Consider the following 22,935-nt stretch of genomic DNA (forward strand, 5'->3'; position numbering starts at 1 on the left):
CATCTTTCGAAGAGGCAACACCCAAATCCTTATTTTTCAGGATGATATAGGAAAGCACTTTTTGATATTAATTTCACAGTAAGGTACTGCTTTGCTTAAAATAATCTTATGTATGTGACTCAACATAAAAAAAAACACTTGCTGACTATAACTTAAACTTGGAAGTAAAGCTGGCTCTTGTAATAGAAGTGTTATACACAGCACAGCAACACAAATCACCAGCAACCACAAATTCGCATTTGTAGTGATGCAAAATCAACTAACAAAACTACTATCAAACAGCCGAAGGGTGGCTACAGTCTGTCGTTTTAGGACTAGGAATACCCATACTATTCTCGCAATATAGCGAATAGCAAACAGTATAGCTATACTCCCAATGTGCAGACACCAAGAGAATTACATTATGTAAACAAGACCATAATAACAGCGACTGATCGGTGGGTTAGATTCATGCAAGCAAAACAGTGGCAGTAATGTTTCCCGCTTTAAGCTTGTGATGCTGTAGATGACATGCTGTGCACAGACTTAAAAAAGCATTTTCTAAATCTTTAACAGTAGTTTGGGAGCAAAAGCGGGACATTTGTGAAACAGTATTTTAAGTACATTTGGACGGCAAATGCTTCTTGCTGGGATTGAATAAAAGAGTGAATGCAAGTAGCAGCTTTACACAGATCTGCTACTGGGATATTACTTAGAAGGTGATCATAGTTCCTCCTTCACAAGTTGAATGTGACTGGTACAGAGTGTAGAAGGCATTTGGGTTTGGAATAACAAATCAAAACTCAAGCGACATATCTTTGGGATAAATGTAAACAATATCACCACAGCCAGGGCTGGACTGGGAACCCAAAGCAGCTGTGGCAATTATGACAGACCAGCTCCCCTTCCCCCTTCCTCCACCCGACCTGTGCCTCCCTGGGGTAGCTTATTTTAAGCACTACTGCTTTGGTTCCTGGAAACATATGCAGCACTGCTGCAAAACCGGCCCACACCCTTCAAGCTTCCGGGAAAGCGCCTGATGCCCGGTACGGCCAGTCCAGCCCTGACCACAGTCTCTTCTACACTGTTTACAAAGGTCAGACTGGGTGGCTGAAATTTCTCCTATTTGGTATCCGAATTAGGAAAAACTTCCCTTTCTCCTTCAAGAGTACTCTATAACTCAGCCTTTTCAGGAGGAAACTCAAGACCTGGCTTTTCAATTAGCGCTGTGTATGGAAGTGTAAATGAAACCAACAGTTGCTTCGATATGATAATACACGGTGTACCATCCATCAACAGCTCCTTCAAGATCGCCACCTTCCAGGAAAGCTGGAAACACGCCGAGATCAGCACCCTACTCAAGAAACCTAAGGCAGACCCAAAGGACCTCAAGAACTTCTGACCCATCTCCCTGCTCCGTTCCCAGCGAAAGTAATTGAAAAGATGGCCAACAGAGAACTGACCCGCTTCCTGGAGAAGAATAACATCCTGGACCAATCCCAATCCGGATTCCGCAGCAACCACAGCACCGAAACTGCCCTCAATGCCACCACTGACGACATCAGAACCATACTGGACAACGGCAAAACCGCGGCCCTTATCCTCCTGGACCTCTCAGCCACCTTTTACACCGTCTGCCACCACACCCTCTGCACACGCCTCCACGACGCAGGGATCCGGAACAAAAAACCTGGACTTGATCACCTCCTTCCTCACCGGCAGAACACAGAGTCCGCCTCCCCATTTCCAATCTGAAGCCACCACGATCACCTGCGGCGTACCCCAAGGATCATACCTCAGCCCGACCCTTTTTAACATCTACATGGCACCACTCGCCAACATCGTCGGAGCACACCACCCCAGCATCATCTCCTACGCTGACGACACACAGCTGATCGGTCTCCCTCACCAAGGTCCCGACCACCGCCAAATCAGAGGGAACGAAGGCCGTCGCAGTCTGGAAGAAGACTAGGTGGTTGAAGCTGAACTCGGACAAGACAGAGGTCCTCATCCTCGGATCCACCCCCTCCGCATGGGACGACTTTTGGTGGCCAGCCACACTGGGAGCGGTCCCTACACCCACCAACCACGAACGCAACCTGGGTTTCATCCTGGACTCCACGCTCTCTATGACCCGGCAAGTTAACACCGTCTCCTCCTCCTGCTTAAACACCATCCGCATGCTCCGAAAGATCTACAGATGGATCCCCACCGAAACCAGAAGGACAGTCACCCAAACACTCGTCAGCAGCAGGCTGGATTACGGCAACGCCCTCTACGCAGGAACCACAGCCACACACCAGAAGAGACTTCAACGCATACAAAATGCCTCTGCACGCCTCTTTCTCTGACTTCCTTGCCACAGCCACATCACCACCCACCTGAGGGACCTGCACTGGCTCCCGGTCAACAAGAGGATCACATTCAAGCTCCTCACCCACACCCACAAAGCACTCCACAACGCCGGACCAGCATACCTTAACGAACAACTATCTTTCTACACCCCGACCCGCCAGCTTCGCTCCGCCGACCTATTCTTCGCCTCTGTCCCATGCATTCGCCGAAAGACTACCAGCGGCAGATCATTCTCCCACCTCGCCACCAAGACGCACAAAGCCTTATATTCTAACTCCCCTGCATATCTGAGGCAGAAACTTGTGAACTCCGGAGTAATCAGAAACTCCCGATCTGCCAGAGACCTCCTCCTTCAAACTGCACGCTTTCGGAAAAAAGAAAAAAAAAAACTTACAACCGGGCTTTCTCCGGGGCTGCTCCAAGAATATGGAACTCTCTCCCACCTGACATCAGAAGTAGCCCCTCTCTGACTCGCTTCAAAAAGGATGCCAAAATATTTCTTATAGGTACATTTCTCATTTAAACTTTGCCTCTACTACCAATACAGCCCTGATCTATGGCCATCTATTGCCTCCCATCGGATTATTTAGCTCGCCCCATCAGAAACGTGGGGCCTGGTCACGAACATTGGTTAACGTAATCTGTAAATATGTTATCTCGTCTTGAGTATTTGGATATTTAATCTGTAAATACGTGGCCTATCTCCTTTATGTATCCTGCACCTTGCCCTCGCTCATTCGATCCATAACTGGATGATGCTATGCCTATTCTGTACATGGCTATCTTTTCCTGTAAAGCGCTCTGATACCCTGACGGGTCAAGTTTGCGCTCTATAAAACACATAAATAAATAAGTGGAACACCCTCCCTGCCCACCTACGGCAGACCCAGTACCTGCCGACCTTCAGGAGACTCCTCAAGACCTGACTGTTCGACCAGTAGCTGCCCCCCTACCCCCACCCCTCAGCGCCTTGAGACCCTCACAGGTGAGTAGGGCACTCTACAAATGTCTTGAATGATTGAATGATTCATTCATAGTACAAAATATCTCTTCCAACACCTAAAGTAGGTTGAGCTCTTTCTGGCACCTTAAGTGGTTGCAGGAAATAGGAGGGGTAAGTCAGAAGGTTTTCCCAATTGAAAAAATAGTGCTTTATTTGAAGTGCAGTGTGGCACGTGTACTGTCTGGATATTTTTGTATTATTTAATTGTGCATAGTCACTTTAATGAGAAGTGCTTAAAGTGTAGAGCTTAATTAGGTGCCCACTATGTGCCCATATTTGTATTCTGAGCTGATGAATAAAAAGACCAGCTACTGAGGACAGTGCACCCAATGTTTTAGAAAATAGTGAATTCTTGTAGGAAACTGCCTCTCTACATAGCGTTCCAAAACAAGGTGTACTGTGCAGAGTCTAGGAAGCCCTTATTACTGTACAGGGGCTTCCTTTAACAATGCAAGGTGCTTGATTTGTGGTAGTGTGGTCGAGAAGCCTTAGGCTTATCAGAAGGGAGTGTAAGGCAGTTGTTGGACACACAGAGTCAATAAATGAGACACACACTTAATAAGGAAAACAGACACCATTTTAGAAAAATAACAGACTTTTAAAAATTATTTTAGACACCAAGATCTACAAGATTAGGTAAGTACTTTTCAAGTTAGGAAATTTCAGAATCACAGAAAGTTCTGATACATATACGAGGTATGAGCCTTGAATGCTGTAATGTTAATCTATGAGAGAAACATACACCGCAAAGGGTCCCTTGCAAACGACTTACATAACGAATCTTCTGGACTTAAGTTAAGTAAGGGCCATGGTCCTTTAGAACCACCAGCAGTTTTGGGTTACCTGCCCTGGTGTGTCCAGGCGCGGAGCATCTGGTTGCAAGGGTAGCCTCAAAAGCTACAGCTGAAGTCTATGGAGAAACCTGTAAGCAGAAAATATTGAAAGTGGGGACAAGTCTATTGGAACGCAAAGGGGGGCTCGGTTCTTGAGGGTCTCTGTAGCAAAGGTGCACCATAGGTAGGCTCAGACTCGGGATGTGGGGCTTGGACGCAGAGATTTATGTCCGGCGGGTTGCTTGCAATGGAGGCTCTCATTTCTCAGGTCGACCTGTAGATGGGGACAACACATGACAGCAAGGCCACTCTTGATGCCTCTGGTGCAGACGCCCCACGTCGGAAGGTGGGTCTTTATGGGTGTTCGAGTCGGCACTGGACACTGAACAAGCCGTGGCTGCTGCAAGGGCTCCGGGACCCTGTGCATTGGTGCAGGGCACATCCTGGGGACTCTGGTGTCTCCAAACTTGTTGGGGGACGAATATGACCTCCTGGAGGGCGGTGACTTATTCCTGGACGGCTGATGCATCGGTGGACCCCGTGGTCAGTAGATTGGTGTAACGGACATTGCGGTCGATGCCTGCAGACAAGTGTCTCCTCCACTTCAAGGGAGATGCTGGCTGTTTTGCGAAGTGCTGGCAGCATTCCCAGGCTTTTGGAGGATGCACAGCTTCAGGAAGAGTCAGGGTTTTGCTCACTGCGCTCACTGCGCTCACAGATAGTCGGCCTCACGGGCACCTGCTTTGGTTTGCTCCGGATGCTGCGTAAGTTTCTCCCTCTGTTATCGGAGGAACACAGGAAGATCACAGTGCAGGCGATAATTGGCTCGAGAATTGACTATTCCAACGTTCTGTATCTCGGCCTGCCAGAATATCTGCTTCAACGGTTACAGGTGGTCCAGAATTCGGCAGCATGGGCCATCTTTGGACTATCTCGCCGTGCTAGAGCCTCGGGCCTCTTGGAGGCATTGCACTGGCTTCCTGTCCGGAAGCGGATAATGTTTAAGACCTTGACTCTGGCACATAAAGCCCTGCACGCCTCCGGAGCGAAATACCTCCAAAAAAGACTGACCTTTTACCACCCAGCCAGGTCGTTGAGGTCAGAAGCCTTGTTTCTTGCCGTTGTGCCCCGTGTCAAGAGGGCACGCATCGGAGGCCGCTCCTTTAGACTGTTGGCGCCCCAGTTGTGGAATAAGCTACCAGTGACCCTGCGCAGCACTTCAAACCTGTTGGCTTTTAGGAAGGGGCTTAAAACCTGGCTTTTTACTTCCTAGTTTCCCGGGCTCTGTTGGTTTCTTTTCTGTCTTTTGCTGTTTTTTTTCTTGTTATGTTATAAGATTGGTGTGCAAATTAAAGCGTCGGGACACTCTTCGAGTAGCCGTACGCTATACAAAATACAGTTTAACATAACATAACATAACATAACATAACAAAATACAGTTTAACATTTTGCAACTGTCGAGATAGGAGCAGGCAGGCAGGGTTTGGCACCAAGAACACAGTTTTTGCATTCTTCAGCTCTTTGTCCTTCTTTAGTCAGGTGAATTTGAGTCCCTGTTGTCAGGGAGGGACCTCAATGCTGAATTTAGGGGTGTTACGCGGAGTGAAGGGTGGTAGCCAATGGGCTACTTACCCTTGGGGTCACTACACCCCCTGTATGGCAACTTCCTGTGGGGAGTGGGCATAACGCCGTGCCAGAGGTCCTAATTCCACCAAAAACAAGATGGTGGAACACTTCTTTCGTGGAGCACATCAGGCAGCCCACCTTACGGGTGTGACTGGCCTGGACGTGCAGCACGCCTACTTGCATAGCTAACTTCCCGCATGTGCTGCTGTCAAATGAGATTCAGGGCACGGGGGACATCTAACAGAGCTGGGGCAGGCTGGGCCACCATACAAAGGCAACGATTCAGAAAAGGGGGTGGTGATGAACAGAGTGGCTGAATTAAGCAGACCACTCTTACCCAGTCCAAAGATCAGGACTTGATCCATCACCGTTATTTATCTCACTGCACCATCCCAGTTCAGAACCTGGCTATATATGCAAATCAGTCTGTCCCTGGCCCAGTGCATCATGGGAACAGGGCAGACTAAACTACCAAGCCAATTCTTCACCAGAAAGGAGACAAGCTACCGGGGACTGGTTTCTGGCATTTCAGCCGTCGTCGGCCCGGCTTGCTTGAATCCTGATGGTGCAGTGAGAAAGGGACTCATGTCTGAGTATACCCTGCCACACCTATAGTGGCCAAAAACGATTCAGAAAAGGGGGTGGTGATGAACAGAGTGTCTGAATTAAGCAGACCACTCTTACCCAGTCCAAAGATCAGGGCTTGATCCATCACCGTTATTTATCTCACTGCATCATCCCAGTTCAGAACCTGGCTATATGCAAATCCGTCTGTCCCTGGCCCAGTGCATCATGGGAACAGGGCAGACTAAACTACCAAGCCAATTCTTCACCAGAAAGGAGACAAGCTACCGGGGACCGGTTTCTGGCATTTCAGCCGTCGTCGGCCCGGCTTGCTTGAATCCTGATGGTGCAGTGAGAAAGGGACTCATGTCTGAGTATACCCTGCCACACCTATAGTGGCCAAAATCGATTCAGAAAAGGGGGTGGTGATGAACAGAGTGTCTGAATTAAGCAGACCACTCTTACCCAGTCCAAAGATCAGGGCTTGATCCATCACCGTTATTTATCTCACTGCACCATCCCAGTTCAGAACCTGGCTATATGCAAATCAGTCTGTCCCTGGCCCAGTGCATCATGGGAACAGGGCAGACTAAACTACCAAGCCAATTCCTCACCAGAAAGGAGACAAGCTACCGGGGGTTTGCCCTGTTCCCATCATGCACTGGGACAGGAACAGACTAATTTGCATATAGCCAGGTTCTGAGCTGGGATGGTGCAGTGAGCTAAAAAACGGTGTTGGATCTAGCCCTGATCTCTTGACTGGGTGAGAGTATTCTGCTTAATTCAGAAACTCTGTCCATCACCACCCCTTGTTGTTAAAAATTTTGTCCACCCTAAGCGTGGAAGGGTATACTCAGATTTGAGTCCCTAGCTCATTGCACCATCAGGATTCAAGCAAGCCGGGCCGACGACGGCTGAAATGCCAGAAACCGGTCCCCGGTAGCTTGTTTCCTTCCCAGTGTAAGAATTGGCTTGGTAGTTTGGTTTGCCCTGTTCCCATCATGCACTGGGACAGGAACAGACTAATTTGCATATAACCTGGTTCTGAGCTGGGATGGTGCAGTGAGCTAAAAAACGGTGTTGGATCTAGCCCTGATCTCTTGACTGGGTGAGAGTATTCTGCTTAATTCAGAAACTCTGTCCATCACCACCCCTTGTTGTTAAATATTTTGTCCACCCCAAGCGTGGAAGGGTATACTCAGATGTGAGTCCCTTGCTCATTGCACCATCAGGATTCAAGCAAGCCTGGCCGACTACGGCTGAAATGCCAGAAACCGGTCCCCGGTAGCTTGTTTCCTTCCCAGTAAAAGAATTGGCTTGGTAGTTTGGTTTGCCCTGTTCCCATCATGCACTGAGACAGGAACAGACTACTTTACATATAGCCAGGTTCTGAGCTGAGATGGTGCAGTGAGCTAAAAAACGGTGTTGGATCTAGCCCTGATCTCTTGACTGGGTGAGAGTATTCTGCTTAATTCAGAAACTCCGTCCATCACCACCCCTTGTTGTTAAATACCATACAAAGGCAGGCTTTGTTTCTGAAGGGACTCTGACCTATAGGGGGTCAGAAATTCTTCTGTGGTGACAGGCTTGTCGAGACCAGCCAGCCACCACACTAGTTTTTTCGGGGGCCCTTCTAAGACACCCTCTGGGTGCCAGTCATAAGTCATGTGCTGGCAACAGTACAGACTTATTAAGAAAATGTGTTTGATACAAAACACCATAGGTTTAGGTAAAGCCATCAAGTAGATGGGGAATTCTTTTTTTTTTTTGTTTAATTTTTTTTATTGGGTTTTACACTAACAACATATAACAATTAACATATAATCCTCAGCGTATTGTCCATATAGTGGTGGGCGCTCAAGTGGCTGAGATGCTGGTGTACCCGTTTACCCTTAGAACACATAAGTTTGATCATCTCTGCATTACTCCACTAAAACATATCACATAGAACATAAAACATATCACATAGAACATATAACATATAGTATTGGCGCACTGTGTTGGAGGCAACAGTCAGTTTGGTCGGTCTATATCAAAGTCTATGCTTGATCTGCTCCCTGTCTTATGTCTACTCTGAGAGAAAAAGAAAGAGGGGTGGAAAGAGAGAAGAGATTAGAGGGGGGGAGAGGGAGAGTGTCCTGTTCTAGTGGGTAGTGAGGTGGTGGGTTCGATGATTACTTCTGATCAGCACTTTCATGGGGGTTCGTATGGGTTTAGGAACTTGTCCAAGGATGTCCACATACTTCTGCTGGGTTTTCTCCATGACGTGTTGCGTAGGGCTGTGATGTCGGCCCCTCTCAGGTATGGCACCCAGTCGAGCCACCCCTTGAAGGTGGCTTTGGAGGTGTCCTTCCATTTGGGGAGTACAATTTTGATTGCTGCTGTTAGCAGGAGATCCAGGAGGTCTCTGTCGTGTTGTGTGTGAAGGTCAGATGTTAAAAATGCAGTGGTGAGTGTGGCAAATTCTACTTTAAGTGGGCACCCTAGAGCTTTGTTTATGAAGGTGAATATTTTGTTCCAAAATTTTTGACCTTTGTGCAGTGGAAAATGAGGTGTGCCAGGTCTCCCCTCTCGCAATTCCAGCAGTGGTCCTCTTCCTTCAGACCCAGGTTCACTAACCGAACCGGTGTCCAGTAGGTCTTGTGCAGAAGCCAGAATTTTGTCTGAGCTAGCATTGGGGAGATCATATTTTTCGATGGGGGTAGCCAGAGGGTGTGTCTTTCGTGCTCGCTAAGTGCGGTGCCTAGGTGTGATTCCCAGTATTTATTTGTTTTATTGTTAAGCTTGGAGGAGCTGGGTCGGAGTAGTTTGTAGATGTGGGAGACCTGGTGGCCCACTTTGTTCAGGTTTTCAATATAGTGGATATTTGAGGGTTTGTGCTTTGTTATAATTTTGATTTGGTTAGGGCTGCACTGATTTTAAGGATGTTGTAGAGTTCTATGTTCTATCTCTGGTAGGTTATGCTGTTTTTTTACGGTGCTTAAGGTGTAGGGGCTTCCCCCCTTCTTCCAGTTGGGCTGGGTATGAGATCCCTAATCTTTTCCATGAGTCTATGGCTAGGGGTTTCCCTCTATATTTTATCTTTGAGTTTGCCCAGAGAGATTCCCAATTACAGGTTTTAACGCTGTGTTCCAGTTTTTGGTCTACCTCAGTATTTCCCAAACTGTGGTCCGCGGACCCCCAGGGGTCCGTGACACATTCCCAGGGGGTCCGCCGGACTGGGGTGTCTTCCGTCATCAAGACTAAAGCGCTAAGTGAATCCTGTTGATTCATGTGCAAACTTTCAACTGAAATAAAGGTACTTCACCTTTAAATCTGCACGTCTCCTCTTCATAATTTCTTCAAAAACACACGCACTTTTCAAGTGCCCATGTGCTGCTACAAGCCCTGTGAATGACAGCGCAGGGGCGGCGGGACCACAACAAAATCAGGCCAATCACCCTTCAGTTTTAAGTGCAAGCTGAAGGGTGATTGGCTTTTTTTATAGTTGTGAGCGCATGCACAGCAGTGCGTGTTCCCTCGCGTTGCGGCCAGCCCAGGAGCATTTTGCCACCCAATGTCGTCTCCACTTTCTGCCCTGCATACAATACTGCTGTGCCTCTCGTTTCAAGGCAAAACACCAGCATTCCGGCACCTCGGACCAGGAGGGCACTTCACCCGAGGAGCACGTGAGTGTTTAATTAATTTAATTAATTTTTTTACAGCTATACAAGCGAGGGCCAGGCCAGACCAACTTCTAGTTGGTGGTAAATAACGAATTATTAAACCCCTGTAGCACTGATTACAGTGCTACCTACATGTCAAAATACAGATTTGGTAATTTTACCGAATCGGTATTTTACCGAATCAGTGAAATTACCGATTCGGTAAAATTACTGAATCTGTATTTTAACATGCCCCTACATCCCAAACTCCAAATACCGGTCGGTAACGTCCAAAATCGGCAGTTACCAACCGGTATTTGCCTTCCTACATCTGGCCCCTAGTTTCTTATCTAGCCTTAATTTTTTCAGGCTTATTCTCGGTTTCTTGTCTTGCCATAGGAACTTATTTATCATCTTGTCCATTTTACTGCGGAATTAGTCTGAGTGTAAGCATTCCCGTCAGGTAGTTGATCACCGGGCTGATCATCTTAATTGTGTCTATTCTTCCCCACCAGGTTATGAATTTGGGAGACAGGGGACACCCCTGTCTTGTCCCTCGTTGGAGGGTGAATTGTTCCGAGACTGCCCCATTGATAGCTATCTGCGTCTTGTATGTATTTATCTCCCAGGTTGTACGACCGCATACACTGTTCTAGGAAGTGCCAGAACACTCTATCAAACGCTTTCTCTGCGTCTAGTGTGATTACCACAGCTGGTTTGGCAGACTTGGAGGATTGTTCAAGAACATGGCACAGGAGTCTTGTGTTATCATGTGACATACGTGTCTTTAGGAAACCTACTTGTGAATTGCTTATCAGATGAGGGAGTACAGAGTTGAGCCTTATGGCTAGGATCTTGGCATAGATTTTGCAGTCTATGTTGATAAGTAAGATGGGTCTGTAGTTTTGGGGCCCTTGAGTGTCTTTGCCTTCTTTCGGGATAACTATTATGTTTGCTTCCAACATGGATTTAGACACTGCACCCACCCCTTCACAGTGGTTAAAAACTTTTTTCATAGTTGGGGTTAGGAGTGTTCGAAAGCTTTTATAGAAGGAGGCCGAATATCCATCTGGGCCTGGTGCCTTGTTGTCTTTAAGAGACTTGATTGCCATCTCAATTTCAGTTGAGCTTACCTCCCGTCCTAGTGACAGTGCTTCCTCGTTTGTGATCTTAGGAAGGTTTAGTCTGTCCAGATACCTGGTGCATCCTTCTTGGTCTAGTGTTTCATCCCTTTTGTAGAGTTCTTGATAGAACTCACTGAACGTGCGTAGGATGTCTTTGTGCTGAGTGTGCGAGTTGTTCTGTGGGTCAGTGAGGACAGAGATGGTGTGTTGTCTTTGCTTGTGTTTCAGGTATGACGCTAAGATTTTCCCTGCCTTGTTGGCCTCGCTGAGGTTAATCTCTTTGTATTTGTTTATCCACATTCCAGCCCTTTCACTCAGGATTTTGTTGTATTCGTATTTTTTTTTCCGTCAGCTCATTTAGGATGTAGGAGTTCTTGATGTCATTGATGTGGCTTGTCTCTAGGTTTTTGATATCTTTTTTTTAGCTGGTCTAGGCGTAGTTTAGCTGTACTCTTCCGTTTGGCCTTTCTATCTATTAGTGTCCCTCTGACTGTCGCTTTAAGCGCGTCCCACAGGGTCTTGGGGTCCATGTCCTGTGTGTCGTTATGACTAATGTAATCTTTAATGGCTTGCTCTACTCTGTTCTTGTCTTCCTGGTTTGCCAAACTTCATTGTTAAACCTCCATCTGCGGGTGAGGTTCTCGTTGTGTCGACCTGACAATTGTAGGCTGATGCATGAGTGGTCTGAGATAGTTCTAGCCGCTATTTCCGGGTGTTCTATTAAGTGGGTGTGTGAGCCTGAGATTAGGATGTAGTCAATTCTGCTATACGAGTTGTGCGGGTTGGAGTAAAAGGTGTAGTCTCTGGTGTCAGAGTGTTATAGGCGCCATGGGTCTTTCATATTGAATCTGTGGCATATGTTCTTTAGAATGTTGTGTGAGCTTGGTGGGAGGGCTTGGGAGTGTCTGTCCAGCGTGTAGTCTAGTGCTAAGTTAAAGACTCCAGCAAGCACAGTCATGTCGTTTTGGTGGAATGCTTCCATTCTCCTAGATACCCCCTCCAAGTATGTGGTCTCATCTGTGTTTGTGGCATATATCTTCACTAAGTGGATGGTTTCGCCCCCTCTTTTCAGTTGTGTTATTAGTAGCCTCCCTGCCTCATTGTGTTGTTGGTCTACAATGGTTATCTTCGAGTTCTTATTTATCAGCGTGATCACACCTCGTTTCTTCCCTGTCGCAGGAGAGCAGGCTACCTGTCCTATCCACTTTGCTCTGACTCTCGCTGCATCCTCAAGGGATAGTTTGGTTTCCTGTAGTAGTAGGATGTCCCCTTTGGTCTTAGCTAAGTAGTCAAGGGTCTTTTTCCTCTTAATTGGGTGGTTTAGGCCTTTCACCTTGAGGGAGACTATCTTCAGGTTAGCTACCAAGGAGTTACTGTTAATCTGTGTCCTCATTTAGAGTGTGAGCGCGTCGCGAGACCGTCATATCTCCCCTGTGGGGTTTTTGCTCTTGCCCTTTTGTTTTGCCAGAGCTACCTGTATGGTCAATGGGCTCTAACTGGGAATCCTCACGTTGATTCCGTACAGACTCTCACCAGATTCTTCCCCCGTGTACCTATTTGTGTGTGGGAGGGTTGCACATAGTGTGCAGATTGGGGTGACGACAGTAGAAGGTGTCAGAGTAGTTATTTGAAACAGACACAACATACAAGACGGACTAAACGAACAAGGCAGACACAAACGAAAAAAAAACTCCCTCCCCCTCAGCTACCCCTTTCCCCCTCCCAACCCAAGGCCTTGCACGCTGGACGTGCGACGGCAAGATCCTCATTCCGCCCTCCCTGAGAATCTATGTTGGTGTACTGGAATGAAACTGGTAGGGTTTCTCCTAGTTACCTTACTGTAACCCTATCGTCCCCCCGCCCCCCCTCTAACAAACATTCCTTGGTTCTAACGCATGCTGCAAGTAGAAGCAAAAGGATATACAGGTGTACGGAGTATAGTCTCTCCTGGCTTTAGTCCTGTGGCATACTACTTGTCATTGTTAATGTTTAACCTTCCACAGTGTTGCGGACGGGCAGAGTTCAGATGTTTCACTGCGTATAATCTTGAGGTATTTCCGTTGCCATCTTATATGGCGGAGGTAGAATTGTTTGTTCTGAGGTAGATGCTGTTGCTGTCCTGTTTGAGGCTGTGTCTCTTGCGTCACCTCTGCTCACTCCACTCTTGGTTCCGGCAATGCTCTTCTCTTGCTCGAGCCTGGCTGTGTGGTTTCCATGTCTTTATGTGTCGGGCCACGTAGTTATCTAGCGAGTTGACTTGGGTCTTCGAAGATTTGCGTTCTGCCCTTATCACTGATCTTGAATTTGGTGGCGCCCACAAATGAAAACAGGATATTTTCTTTTCTTAGACAGTCTCTCTGGGCCAGGAATCCTTTTCTAATGTCCACTGTGGGCTTGGAGTGGAGTAGTCCTGGGTCAAGATTATTTTATGGCCATTCCACTGCATGTTCTGGTTTTTCCTTGCAATCCCAAAGATAGCTCCTGTGTGATGTGAGCGTAACGGTTTGCAAATAATTTACCGTGGGCCTGTTCTATTTGACGTCTTGAAGGCTGGCACCCTATACGCCTTGTCTAGCTCAAAGGGTTGGCGGAGTTTGAAGTTCGCGAGTTTGGGGATCATCTCCTTGATGAGGGCCATGTATGATCCTGCCTTGTCCTCTTCGCCCTCTGAGACTCCTAGGATTCTAATGTGTCCCCTTCTGTTATGATCTTCCAGTTCCGCCGTCTGTCTCATCAGTGTGGCCGTGGTCTTTGTCAGGGCGGCAATGGCTTTGTTCGACCGTTGGTCCCCGCCTTCTATATCGCTAACACTCTGTTACACCGCTGACAGTCTGTTGTTAGCTGCGTGGATGTCAGCTCTGACCGCCGCAAGTTCTAGTTGTATAGCATCCGTGGTTTGCTTTGTAGATTTGGCTAAGTCATGTACTTCCGCTAGTTTCTTCAGGATCATGTCTAATGTAGCGTTCATATCTGTTTTCTGGGTGAGTCCGTGAGGGGGTCCGCTCTCTTTCTTTTCTCTTGATGCATGCCTGCTAGCCCTCTCTTTGATTGGAGCAGCTCAAATCTTTTGCCAACTGTCTGTTGGCGAGCCTTATGGCTTGGATAGGGCGTGCTTTCTACAGCCTCGTTGACCTTTCGTCGCCGCCGTTCCCCTTGAGGCGTTATTTGGTAAGTGTGCACTGTGGGGGGCATTTGATCTCCTTTTAACAGTGTGGCACTGTAACGCTGGCGACCTGACCCGTCGGGAATGGTGGAGCCCAACCTCAATTGATCTGTTGTTTCCGGCTTCTCCACAGGATCACGAGTGGGTACACGGAAACGAGACCACTAGCGAGTACGAAGACAATGGACCCTTTAAGTGGGCGTCGTCATACGAGGGTGAAGCCCCGACCCTCCGTGACGTCCCTGACTCTGGATTGGTTAAAACAGGGGAAGTTCTGTACACCGGGTGTGGAGACACCGCGAGGAGGAAGGCGGAACCCGAGGAGTCGGAGAGGCGGAGTACGTCGGACGCAGAGACCGGAAGGACCGAAGTAGGAGCCTACGGAGGAGCTAGCGGAGAAGCTGAACTACAAGGCGAGCCAGGAGGCCAACGACCCTGCGGACCGCCGTGCCACACTCCCGAGGGAGGAGTGTGGCTGACACAGGTACGGCGGCGTTTGGCGGCTTGGCTAGGAAAGCGTAATGCTAGCGTGTAGAGCACAGCTGTATATAATTCTTTTCCCCACTGAAACCGACCTTCCAACCTATTTCCCCTTCTCCTCACCCTACCCTTTCTTACCGCTACCCCTCTTGCACTGAGCACTGTAGTTACCTATAGATACACCGGGTGTAAACCGCACACTCCCTGGGTCCCCATGGTGCAATCCCTATAGAGGACTGTGACCTAACGGCTTTCCGCCCTGTTGGTCTTCTTTCTTACATGTGGAGAGACTCCTGACGCCCGAAGAAAGAACTCAACTTCCTGGGGAAACGCCTATAGACGAGCAGCGCCACGGACTCCAGTACCTTCGCCCGGGAAAAACTAACTTTTAGGACACGAAAGACGTTGGTTAATAAGCCTATAAGAACTCTCAAAATAAAACCTTCCTTAAACCCTACAGTTGGTGTCACGGTCGTCCCTTCACCCACGTCCACACTGGTGTCAGAAGTGGGATCCTCCCCTTCCCAAACGACCATGGCAATGGAACAAGTGATCCAAACGCTTATTGATGGACAACAAAAATTGGAATGGGCAATAGGCCAACAGATAAATACAGCAGACGCTGACCGGGACTTATTCAAAATGTCTATGACCCAACAGTTGGACGCCATCCAAAAAGTTGTACAAACTCCCCTCTCGACAACCGCAACAGACAGGAGACCAATAGGTCCACACCCGTCAGGGGTAGCCTTGCAAAAATATGTGAATGGGGAAGATCCGGACGCGTTTCTGCTAAACTTTGAGCGTGCCGCCAGGGCATGTGGGTGGCCGGAAGAAAAATGGCCTTTCTTTTTGGCGCCCTTACTCTCGGGAGAAGCCCAAACCGCCTATCAAGTGGCGAATCATACAGGAACGTCTTCGTATGCCGACATAAAAGCGGTGATTTTAGATCACCTAGGAATGGATGCGGAAGCATACCGTCTTCGGTTTAGAAAAGAGAAGGGAATACCGGGTGAGAACCCAAAAACCATGTATCTAAGAGTAAAAATGGCGGCTGAGAAATGGCTCAGGCCAGATATACGGAGTAAGGAAGAGGTCATGACCAGTATCATACTGGAACAGTTCATGGAAGTCTTACCATACGGGACACAGAGATGGTTAAGACAACACCCTGGACTAACGGCAGCCCAAGCCATAGAAATGGCAGCCAACTATAACCGAGCAGCACCCCGGTCTTTCCCCTGGGACATTGAGAAAAGTTCCAAAGTCATAACATCGTCGACCAAACCGGAGAGGAAAAAGACTGTGCCAGAACCTGTTAAGCCACGGCAGTTCAAGCATGAAGGCTCTCCTATGAAAGGACCACAGTGTTTTGAATGCGGGGAGTGGGGTCATATAGCCCGAATGTGCCCCCAACGAAGACCCGCAGAAGAACCCATGGAGGTCGGATATATCCCAAGGGCGGTCATGTACACCTCAGAAATGGGGCCCTCCTTTTACGTAAGGGTACGAGTCAACCAGAAGTTAGTGAAAGCCTTACTAGATTCGGGTTGTCGTCAATCCGTGATTCAGGAGCGTCTTCTACACCCAGATCAGATAGGCCAGGAAGGGACCGTACTAATTAGATGTGTCCATGGGGATGTCAAACCCTACCCTATGGCAAGACTTACCCTACACCCTATAGGTAGAGATCCCTGTTCAGTAAAGGTGGGGGTAGTGAGGTCTTTGCCCGAAGAGTTAATACTTGAAGTGGATAACCCAGACTTCCTGTCCTTATTCAAAAGGGAGTTGAAAGATAACATCGTAGAAACCTACCTGTCAGCAGATCCATGGGTATTAGATAAAGGGTTTAAGTTCGCACAAATCAATGATCCCTCTCTGTTAAACGCCTGGGAAGCAGCACATGTCTCACAGACCGCTCCCTCCAAGAGCTACCCTAGATTCAGAATCGAAAATGATCTGCTTTATAGAGAAAGCAAAGAGGGAGAACCCACCCAACTGGTAGTGCCCCAGGAGTTCAGGGACCAGATACTATTCTATGCTCATACCCACCTTACTGCTGGGCATAGCGGTAGTGAAAAAACCACACAGAATATTCTACGACTCTTTTATTGGCCAGGAATATACAAGGAAGCCGACGCATATTGCAAACAGTGCGAGGTTTGCCAAAAAAAGAATCTAACCCGCCCACCAGCAGTACCTCTACAGCCTATGCCCATCATAGGGAATCCCTGGGATAGAGTAGGAATGGACCTGATTGGTCCACTACCACGTACATCACGTGGCCACAAATACGCTCTTGTTGTGGTTGATTACAACACTAGGTTCCCAGAAGCCTTTGCGCTCAGTACCCCGACTACTAAGAACGTAGCGGACAAGTTGGTAGAACTATTTTCAAGAGTAGGGTTCCCTCGTGAAATTCTCACGGACCAGGGAACACCCTTTGTTTCCCGGATGATGAAAGAGGTGTGCAAAACGCTTGATCTCCATCACATCCGAACGTCCGCCTATCATCCACAAACGGACGGCCCCGTGGAGAGGTACAATAGAACCCTAAAATCCACCTTGAAGAAACTACTGACTACCGAAAACAAGGATTGGGACAGAGTATTACCTCTAGCGTTGTATGTAATAAGAGCTCAAGTACAGAGCAGTTTGGGGTTTTCACCCTTCGAATTGCTCTATGGCCGCCAGCCCCGGTCTCTGTTAGAAATCACCAGGGAAGCCTGGGAAACAGAAGGAGCTGCAGAGCAGAGAAGTTTGCTAGAATACACCCAGCAATTAAGATCTCGATTAGGCAAATTGAGAGACTTGGCATATTCAAACTTAGAGAAAGCTCAAGTTGCTCAAAAGCAGTGCTATGACAAAGGAAAGAAGTGGAGGACCTTAGAAAAAGGGGACTGGGCTCTGGTACTACTTCCTTCCTCAACCCAAAAGTTCCGAAGTGAGTGGAAAGGTCCCTATAAAGTTATGGAAACGTATGGACGTACCACATACAGCTTACAAATGTCCCAGAACAGGAGACAAACTTTCCATATCAACCTTCTTAAGAAGTGGATTGGTCCATGTCCACGCCAGGCCAACTTAACTCTGCCAGAAGACAAGAGTGGGTCCACCCTGAATCAATTGCCAGTGAATTCAGAGCTAACAGAAGTAGAGAAAGAAGAGCTAAGGACGACTCTCCTACCCTTCTCACCTATATTTTCAGACACCCCTGGGTATACCCATTTGGCAGAGCATCAGATACGAACAAAAGAAGGTCAGATAGTAAAGCAGAGGCCTTATCGCATTCCAGCTGCAAAAAGGGCTGACGTAAGAAAAGAGGTACAGGACATGCTTTGCCTGGGGGTGATCAGACCTTCTAAAAGTAATTGGTCCTCACCCATAGTTATGGTCCCTAAACCTGACGGGTCTACCCGTTTTTGCATGGACTTCAGAGCCCTGAATGCTGTGTCCTCTTTTGACGCATTTCCAATACCCCGTGTGGACGAACTAATAGAGAGGATAGGGGATGCCCGCTACATTACCACTCTTGACCTGACCAAGGGCTATTGGCAGGTGCCACTCAGGGAGGAGGATCGCCACAAAACGGCCTTTGCAACGGAAGATGGGCTCTTTGAGTTTACTGTCTTACCATTTGGACTCCATGGAGCCCCCGCTACCTTTCAGCGGTTAATGAACAGGGTACTGGCAAAGCACACCTCATACAGTTCGGTGTATCTGGATGATATAGTCATCTTTAGTTCATCCTGGAAAGAACATCTGGTACATGTATCCAATATATTAACCGCACTACAGGCAGCCGGACCCCATGTGAATGCAAAAAAATCAAGGGCGGCATTTCCGAAGGTGAAATACCTAGGGTTCATGTTAGGGGAGGGAGTCATAGCACCACAGGAGGAAAAGATCAAGGCCATAACTGGAACTCCTTTCCCAACCACAAAGAAAGAGTTACGAGCCTTTCTAGGTCTTATTGGGTACTATAGAAGGTTTATAAAGAACTTCGCAGACCTTTCTAGTCCCTTAACAGACCTTTTGCAGAAACACGTCAAAAACGTTCTGCCAAGCCCACCATCAGACGGTGCCATCAAAGCGTTCCAAACCCTGAAAAATGCCCTCACCACTAGTCCGGTTCTCATCCCACCTAACTTTGAGAAACCCTTTTCACTGGCAACTGATGCATCTGACACCGGCATAGGAGCTGTGCTATCACAGGAAGGGGATGACGGTGTCGAACATCCTGTGCTCTATGTCAGCAGAAAGCTCCATCCAAGGGAACAGAAGTACCCCACGGTGGAAAAGGAGTGCCTTGCAATCAGATGGGCCATTGACAAACTAAGGTATTACCTGGAGGGTAAATCTTTCACCTTATACTCCGATCACGCTCCCCTCCAGTGGATGCAACGAAACAGGTCCCAGAACGCTAGGATACTCCGCTGGTTTCTCTTCCTGCAACCATTTGCCTTCAAGGTTGTGCATCGGAAGGGGGTTGACAATGGGAACGCTGACTTTCTCTCCAGAATGCCCATTCTCCCCGATCGGGAGAATCCAGGGGGGGAGGAATGTAACGCTGGCGACCTGACCCGTCGGGAATGGTGGAGCCCAACCTCAATTGATCTGTCGTTTCCGGCTTCTCCACAGGATCACGAGTGGGTACACGGAAACGAGACCACTAGCGAGTACGAAGACAACGGACCCTTTAAGTGGGCGTCGTCATACGAGGGTGAAGCCCCGACCCTCCGTGACGTCCCTGACTCTGGATTGGTTAAAACAGGGGAAGTTCTGTACACCGGGTGTGGAGACACCGCGAGGAGGAAGGCGGAACCCGAGGAGTCGGAGAAGCGGAGTACGTCGGACGCAGAGACCGGAAGGACCGAAGTAGGAGCCTACGGAGGAGCTAGCGGAGAAGCTGAACTACAAGGCGAGCCAGGAGGCCAACGACCCTGCGGACCGCCGTGCCACACTCCCGAGGGAGGAGTGTGGCTGACACAGGTACGGCGGCGTTTGGCGGCTTGGCTAGGAAAGCGTAATGCTAGCGTGTAGAGCACAGCTGTATATAATTCTTTTCCCCACTGAAACCGACCTTCCAACCTATTTCCCCTTCTCCTCACCCTACCCTTTCTTACCGCTACCCCCCTTGCACTGAGCACTGTAGTTACCTATAGATACACCGGGTGTAAACCGCACACTCCCTGGGTCCCCATGGTGCAATCCCTATAGAGGACTGTGACCTAACGGCTTTCCGCCCTGTTGGTCTTCTTTCTTACATGTGAAGAGACTCCTGACGCCCGAAGAAAGAACTCAACTTCCTGGGGAAACGCCTATAGACGAGCAGCGCCACGGACTCCAGTACCTTCGCCCGGGAAAGACTAACTTTTAGGACACGAAAGACGTTGGTTAATAAGCCTATAAGAACTCTCAAAATAAAACCTTCCTTAAACCCTACAGTTGGTGTCACGGTCGTCCCTTCACCCACGTCCACACGCACTCTGTTCTTTGAGGTTTTTTAAACGTTCCTATCGCCTGTGTGTTGCTCTAGGTGGCGCCACTTCTGCTAGGTGGCGCTACGTATGGTAGTGTTTAGGGGTGTGTGGATTTCTTTGGGGTTTTTTGGCTCGCCGTCCCACGATACGTTCTTTTTGCCTGTTCCGTTCTACCCCTCCTTGTGCCTACTCACTGTTTCCGCAATGCATCTCCATTGGCCCTTGTGATGCCTTTGCTTGTTCGGAAAGTGGGCCCCCCGCTCTGCACACTCTACAGACCTTCCTCATGCCCCTCCTCATATCACCCCTATCTTGGAGTTTGTTCCACTATATTTGCTGCCAGCTTGCCAGGAATTGTGCCCCTTGCTGGAGTAAAAGTCTACGTTTCGAACCCTTTATTCCTTTTTAAAGTGCGCACCCCTGCTCTTCCCTTCGCCCAAGATAGCGGCGGCCTCCTGTTACTAGTTTTGGTTGCTCTGTATCACGGCACAGCGCGGTGCGGCTCCCTTTTACCCTGTTGCCTGGTTTTGCGTCGCGTCCTTAGCGTAGCGGGGGGTTGCGCGATGGTCTGCGGCACGCTGTTCTGCCCTCGTAGTACTGTGAATCTACCGTTATTTCCTTCTCATGTTAGGCGGATGGTTTGGTAAAATGTTAGCTGTTCTCAGTGGGGAGCGGAGCTCCGGATTTAGGCAAGCTGCCACATTGCCGTACAAGCCACGCCCGATGGGGAATTCTTAATGATCGGTGCTCAGTACATATTTTTAAGATGGATTCCCTTTCCACTTGTACCATCTAGTGATAGAACTAGACAGCAGAGGGGCAGACCTGCTCAAGCAGATGTCCCCTCATAAGAAATATAATGCACTCAGTGTTTGCAACATTTGTTGTGCTGCCATTTCAGGTTGAGGCTACCTACTGTAAGAAGCTGGCCTGGTATATGTCCACTTATGTAAGTGGGCACACTGCACCAGTCCAGACAACCCTTATGGTGATTTAAGAGGTCTTAAACAACCTTAGAAAGCTCTCTAAGTGGTAGCTGTTGAGAGCAGCCTTCAGGCTAAGTCCAGAATGTGTGTAAAGCAGCTTGTTTTACCAGAATGCAATCTTATAGTATAGATTAAGTGAAAAATAACCACACAAGGCATTTATAAAAATATCTATTTATTATATAATGGTCTCTAACACATACAAATATCTCCTACTCTGCAGTGTGGGAACACGACCGCGTGCTCCAGACAAGTCTACGTTTTTAGTCGCGGTTGGATTTTTAAAGATTAAGGACCCTTCCTAGTAGACTGTAAAAAGAAACCCTGAGGAAGACAGAAGGTTGGAGAGCCACCCCACCCGCGGATACCCTAGTACAGTGGCTCCCAAACTGGGGTCCGCGGACCCCCAGAGGTCCGTGACACATTATCAGGGGGTACGCAGGCAGCAGTTTTAAAAGCAATGCAAAGTTCATTGTATAAACAGCAGTTTTTGGGCAGCAATAAAAGTGTCAAGATAAGTCAGGTGATTAATATACCTGCTGAAGAGAGATTAGGGTTTTATCCTGTGGCAGCTTTGACTCATCTAAGGACGCGCAGATGGTTAATATGCCTGCGGCGAAGAATGTCTACAAAGCATTTTTTTTAAAGCAGTATTTTGTTTTGTGCATAGATCAAGAGGTTCCTGCTTTTGCCACAAAGATTCTTTTGTTATTCTGCAGTTCACAAGTTCCAATTGTAACCTAGCACAGTGAGCTATGAATTACAGTCAAAGAGCTGCATGCAAACTGCATGATACAAGTTAGTAAGTTATGCTTTTTCCCGGTCTTTCATTATCCCAATGCTGCGAAAAAGGTTTGTTTGGGTAGAAATAAATCCTTATTATTAAAGTCAACGCTAACCCCTGTGTTATGTTCTGAATCCTGAGTTTGTGATTCTCCAGACCAAGCGCTCTTAAAAAATGCCTACCCTTAAGGATAACATGTGAATTCTACACCTTGTAGTCCCCTTTGCCTTATGTAACATTTTCTATTCACTGATTTTCACATGTATGATTCATTCTCTCTCTATGTGTGTGATGTAAAGTGCTCTGACACCCTACAGTAGTATGAGAGGTGCTATAAAATAAATTAAATACTTGTGATAGTGGGACTATGGAGAGATGAGAGGCACTGATGGAGGGTAGTAGTGAGGGAATCATTGAAGATTGCCAAAATATTGTTGTATCCTGGTGCATAGTCAGGTCATTATTTACTACGCTTTAAAAGTTAATACAATTCAATATATAATGACAAATGTGTTGTAAAATACACAATTTCCCCCAAATTTTCTTTGGGGAGAGCCCCTCAAAGCCACCTTTGTAGTGGTCAGGCTCACTCACTGCACTTGGTGTGCACTGTGCATGGATTGGTGTGAGATTTGCCAGGGCTGCTTTGGGTTTCCAGTCCAGCCATTGGCAGGAGCCTCTGGCAGCAAAATAAAACCAAACAATGATATGTTAGTCGCAAGATGCAGCACCAACCTTCCCATTAAAATTTTTCGATTTTTGCAAATATTTTTAATATAAAAATAATAAAATAGTTAGTTAGCAATTCAAGTCTAGTCTTTGTTCAATGTGCACGTGTGTGTTTATGTTTTCGAATTACAGTTTTAATGTTTTGACATTTAAATCATACAAATTGCTTGGGGGTCCCCGGC

At 47.8% G+C, this 22,935-nt stretch overlaps 1 protein-coding gene across 2 annotated transcripts in view; it reads right to left on the bottom strand.

Annotated features, from left to right (window-relative positions):
* CRBN (cereblon) overlaps positions 1-22,935 on the bottom strand; it is a 166,453-nt gene that overhangs the window by 8,930 nt on the left and 134,588 nt on the right. The gene's annotated exons all lie outside the window — the stretch shown is intronic.

This window comes from Lissotriton vulgaris, chromosome 9, assembly GCF_964263255.1.
Source record: "Lissotriton vulgaris chromosome 9, aLisVul1.2, whole genome shotgun sequence".
Lineage (NCBI taxonomy): Eukaryota > Metazoa > Chordata > Amphibia > Caudata > Salamandridae > Lissotriton > Lissotriton vulgaris.